We start from the raw sequence: 5,930 nt of genomic DNA, 5'->3' as shown, positions 1-5,930 counted from the left end.
TCTATTGTTTTGGAATAGTGACTAAAAATCATAAAAAAGAAATTATTTTATGATTTTTAGTGAATTTGAATTTCACTAACTAAGAATTTGTCTAAATATGTGTAGATATACTAAATTTGATTACAGACAGTTAGAAATTCTGCCACAAATCGCACCCTTACTGTAAATCGTTAAGGAGTCCCATATTCGACTACGACAATTACTTGACCATAAGTATTTTATGGTAGATGACTTAAACATCCGAATAGCATAAAAAGGATTCGGCCGAGTATCGTTAATTTGCTCCTAAGAATTGAAGAGTTCCGTTACTTTGTCATGGATTCCGTACTCAGAACCTAACCGTAGTATTCATTGTATTAAAACATTTTTTTTTATCGACATGTTACATTAATTCTACGAAAATTTTCTTCAATTACCTAAAAATTCGATTAAAGATTGGTCTCCGCTACGCTCCTACTAGATACCGCTCTATCTAAGAATAATACCTTTTTTATTACGGAAACTTTATGTTGTAATTATCGGCTTTGTAAATATTTGTAAAGGTGTGCGATACCACCATCTTGACGCTCAATGGCATCTTTAAAATCTTGTAACATACGCTTCGTATTATTTAACATTGATATTATTCAAATACAAAATACGTCCTGATGATATGTGATCCCAGTGTCTTTCTTATTTCTTGTAGTATTTTTTTTACAAAGTTTTACTACAGAACCCGTTTTAGTTTTAATTATTAGCAAAGTTTAACAGAACATGTGGCACGTCAACGTCACACATTGTTTGAGACTGGCTTGAGTACGCCAACTTGGGCGTTACTTTGCGACTACGCCTGCGGTATCCAGATGGAGCTCAACGGAGATCAAACCGTAATGTAAGACCTGAACATAAAAAGTATTTCGCTCAATCAATTATAATATTTGTTAATATGTATTACATGTCGTACAAAATTTAAACTAATTTCTATAAATCTATATTGCAAATTATTGTTATTCCAATTTTTAACTCGAAAATAGAATATGTATAACAATAATTGACCACGGTTCAAAATAAGTAAAAAGTAAAGTAAAAAATTTCGCAGCCGGTAGGATTCGAACCTACGCTCCCAGAGGGAATCTGATTTCGAGTCAGACGCCTTAACCACTCGGCCACGACTGCTTATGATGAAGCCTTCTAAATTTTGATATAGTAGAAATCTTGTATTTTATCTCATTTTTTGATAGAAATTGGGAATTCTATAGAATAGTGGATTTATTAAAAGCGTGCCTTACCACCGTAATTCTCAAGAAATACTTGACTCTAACTTAAATCTGTAGATGTCCTTCTTTTGTTCAACATTTTTATATAAGTACTATGTTTTTAATATACGCCGTAGTTATTAAATATAATATGAAGTATTTTTTTTAAATGCAAACTTCTTTAGCGGCTTTACCGAGCGGGTACTGAGAATATATTTCCATGAAATGTTTAAAATGATTGCTCGTTTAACATTAGTTTTTGAAAATTATGTTATTTCTTTATTCTTTCTTCATTTCTTTTTTCTTTATTCATAAATTCTTATAATAAAAGGCAAAAGATGTTATAGAAAAGTTTGTAAAGAGATCAATAATTTGGACCGCTAAGGTGTCCCAAACAGATCGAGGTCAAAAAAAGGCAATGTCTCAAATTTTTTTGGGTTATTCAAGAATCCGGAGGGGCACTGCATTGTATTACGCAGGGCGTAGATTGCTACACAAGCAGGACGTTCAGCTGATGGTAATTGTACTATCAGATGAACGTCCTGCTTGTCTCGTCCATTATTTTCATTATAAAAAAAATCTAGTAGGCTCCATACATTTTATATAATTGTAGATTTTATGGATAAATATTGTTTATTATTCGTTTTAAACGTAATTTGATATTTGGATTTTCATAAAAATAAATGCTTCACAGATTAAGGCAATACCCCCGGGTAAATAATTAAGCTTCGCAATAAAGTGAAATACATCCCCCATACAGTCTCAACCTTTCACCATCAACCAAAGTCATCGAACAAAAATTTTATCAAAAAAATTCGAACCGACTTAAAAAAAACTATTCCAAAACAATTAGAAATATTGTAATACGCAATAAAAAGTAAATAAAAATATTGCGTATTTTAATACAATTTCATTAATAAATTTAATTCTAGTTTAAATTATTGTTATTTTTGGAATCTGTGTCGTTCCGCCGCGGCCCCACCCTCACCACCGCCTTGTCACGTTGCGCGTGTCACACAAGCACATCTCACCTACAACTATGTTTGTATATAGTTACAAACCTACCTTAGCTGACACCGACTGCAATGGGACCGACACGAGAAGCACCAGCTTTCAATAAAAAAAAGAATTATCAAGATCGGTTCACACACGGTTCGAAAGTTCTGTGGTTACCAACATAAAAAACATACCGACGAATCGAGAACCTCCTCCTTTTTTGAAGTCGGTTAAAATGGAACATTTATTCTGTAATTAAATGTAAAAAATATTACTATATTTCATATTAAATGCGAAGAAATTTTATCCCCAATCTTTTATTAACGACGAGATATTTTCATCGCCGGACGTATCTCTACAGTCTTAAAACTTTAGTAAACTTCCGAGAGACTTCCTTGGGTGTTAATTGAGACCGTGATTAATACTTATTATGTGCCGTGGTCACCCTTTAAATAATAAGAGTTTACTGTGGGTATCCCTATTGGGTATCAATAGGAATCACACCCGTCAGAACTTTTTTTTAAGGAAAAGGAGGACAAACGAGCGTACGGTTCACCTGGTGTTAAGTGATCAACGCTGCCCACATTCTCATGTTATGAAGTCAATCTAATCAAAATCATTATTGTTTTTCGAAGTGATCTCCGTTCCTCTCTACACCTCGTCGCATTCGATGGAACCACTGAGAAAAACAGTGAGCCCATTCGTCCTTAGGGGTCTCTTCTATGGCATTTTCGTACGCTTTCACCGCATCTTCAGGGCTCGTACAGCGAATACCTCAAATTTTATCTTTAGTTCTTGGGGAAAAATACCGAATATTGACCGAAAATTTTCTCGCGTTAGGTTCATTTTCACGTGTAACAAAAGGTTTAGATTTGCCGCCAATTCACAAAAATAATTGTCAAAATAATGCAATATACTACATTAGGTTACCAAATGGTTCTAAAATTGAAATTCAAAAAAAGTTTTCATTTGCAATGTTTCTAACTGGCCAGTTCTAAAAACTTTCAGTGTCACCCACGTATCTTTGTCTCGTGGCGAAGGCGCGGAGAATGTTCAAAATTCTATCTTCGCTCCTCAATACAACTGGTAACCCAAGCGCAGGCAGCTATTTCGGTCAACGGATTCTTGGTACGCTTGGCATGGCTTTCTATCATCGAGGCATAAAATACGGGGCCTCGAAAATACAATATAATACTTTAAAAAAAGTGGGAGTGTCCCACTTCCTTTAGTCCGACTTTGCGTAATCTGAAAGTCAAATATATGTATGCATCAAACCTTTCCCAACACTCAAATTCATATTTACTTAAAATAGGATTTAAAATCATTGTTGATCGTAAAAAAAACTATATTATATATTCTATCTAATAGGTGAAGATGATATTCATACTTATTTGCGACTTGATGTACTCACGAAGGCTACCCTGGTCACTTCCATACAAAATATTATTTTCGAGTTATTTAAAAATTTACAAAATTATAGAGAAAATTTGCCAAAACGGAAGTATATTATTTACAAAAATTAAATTAAAACATTTCAAAGACTCAAATTAAACTGTTTTAAAACTTAATTTAATTATTTGATTTTATAAGTGACACACTGACACTTAGATTTATAATAAATATTTCAGTTAGCAAATTACTATTTTGTTTAATTCTAAATTCGAATACAACACTTAAATGTATTTCGTTTTGTAACAATATAAGATATTATATTTACTGAAAAATCTTATTGACCAGTAGGCACAAAGGCATTACTTGCCCTCGGGTACATAAATACTGTACACACATCACGCTTCACACATCCCTACACATTCACCATAGCCATACACACATAAGAGTCATAACATAAATATAATATAACACTTGATCGATTTTGAACACAATCAAGTACCCAGTTTGTATAAGTTTGTTAATTTCAAGTACACACACCGAAAGTATCGCTGATCTAAGGACGATGAATATATTAATATTCATCGTCCTTAGATCGGTCCATTCAGATGTATAGATTAAGAAGCTGTTTAATGGTTGTTTTCTTATTGTAATAAAGATTATTATTATTAGTTTGCGTTGTCGAAATATACATAAGTTAGGAATTAACCGCTTTATATAATATATTTAAAGTTGTAGCACTTAAGACTTTAGATCTATAATATTGGCTCCTTCTTGAGCCCAAAGCTTCTATGATATTGAAAGTATCAGAATCGTGGCTTTGTATAAGCTTAAAATTCGTTGGTTAGAATTTTTAACTTCAAATCATTTTTTTTTAATGTTTGTTACCTCAGAACTTTAGACTGGGTGAACCAATTTTAATTTAAAGTTGGTGCTTCCCGTGTGATTATAATTATTATTTCGGTGTCAATCGGTGTTTAATCGGTGTCAGCTAAGTTAGGTTTGTAATTACATACATAAGTGAGATGTGCTTTTGTCGCACGTGCGAAGCGACGAGGCGAGAGGCGAAAGCGAGGCCGCGGCGGGAGTACGCCAATTCCAAAAATAACAATAGTTGTAACTACATGACCTATATCGATCATTAAGTTAAGGAAGAATACGCAAATATTTTTTTTACTTTTTAGTGCATATTATATTATTGTTTTACAATAATTTTTTTGATGTCGTTTTTTTTTTAGTTTTTATTTTACCATAATTAAAATGCATCCTCAACATCTTTTCAATATTTGGAAAAACGAAATTCACATATTTTAATTAGCAAATAACGATTTTTAATTAATAATACACCATTTATGTTCCATTAAATTAAAAAAGAAATCCTTCTCATTGTAACGTTTGATGTTTTCACGTCCATGAGCAGTCTTTCAATTTTTAGCTAAATGATTACGTCTTAAGATATAATTGGTGATCATCAACGAATTCGCAATCTGCACTCAGTACATCCAGATATAACTCGAGAAGTAAAGTGAATTCAAACTTAGCGAGTCATCTATTAACTGTTCTAACTGAAAGCTTTCCACAAACAAAACGCAGTAGCATGAAGACACAAACTTACATTAACTTAATTCGCATTAGCCACTGGGAACCGCTGAAAGGGCTCAAGTGAGGGCAAAGAGCTTTACCTCGTAAAATGTTTGCACAGCCTTTATAATTAATACTGACTCAACAGTGATAAATCCAGCTAGCTATCTTCTTTCAAGCAAAGTTTAGAATTTAGTTTTTTTGATGTGAAAACTTCTTTAGCCTTGTAAGGCACTTTTTAGTAGATGAAAATCTTATGGCTTAAGGAAATATAAATATAAGTAAGACAGTTTTTGGATGGGTGAAATCTCGTGAGTTAGCGTCACCGAAATGCTTATTGCAGTGTATCTGTAGCTATACAGCTGATGTTTTGTGTAACATTATTGCTGTGTATATCTTATAAGTAAAATTTTAATGAATTTAGTGAAAAGTTCAATGTGTATATACTGTGCATTGTTGATATAGTATTTTGTTTGATTAATATATTACTGATTTTTATTAAAAATAAATTGTAAGTAAAGTTTTCTCTTATATCGGGAATGTCCACAACTGATATTTTTTTATTGTACTTTAAAATTCTTATTAGAACACAAAAAGAGTTAGTTTGTTAGTTTGACTAGGCTATTTACGCACTTATCCTCGATTGGGCTATTGTGCGTGTTCGTTCGTCTTCTTATCCAACCACCCCAGACCGCCCCAGATTTTTCGCATCAGACTTTTCATATTGCT

At 32.7% G+C, this 5,930-nt stretch overlaps 1 non-coding gene across 1 annotated transcript; it reads right to left on the bottom strand.

The window, feature by feature from the left end:
- Window positions 1-1,073: 1,073 nt before the first annotated feature.
- Trnas-cga (transfer RNA serine (anticodon CGA)) lies at window positions 1,074-1,155 on the bottom strand. The gene has a single exon. It is a non-coding gene; the product is annotated as a tRNA-Ser (tRNA).
- Between the last annotated feature and the right edge of the window lie 4,775 nt (window positions 1,156-5,930).

Source organism: Leptidea sinapis, chromosome 17, assembly GCF_905404315.1.
Source record: "Leptidea sinapis chromosome 17, ilLepSina1.1, whole genome shotgun sequence".
NCBI classification, from domain to species: domain Eukaryota; kingdom Metazoa; phylum Arthropoda; class Insecta; order Lepidoptera; family Pieridae; genus Leptidea; species Leptidea sinapis.
This window is presented reverse-complemented; position numbering and strand designations above follow the sequence as displayed.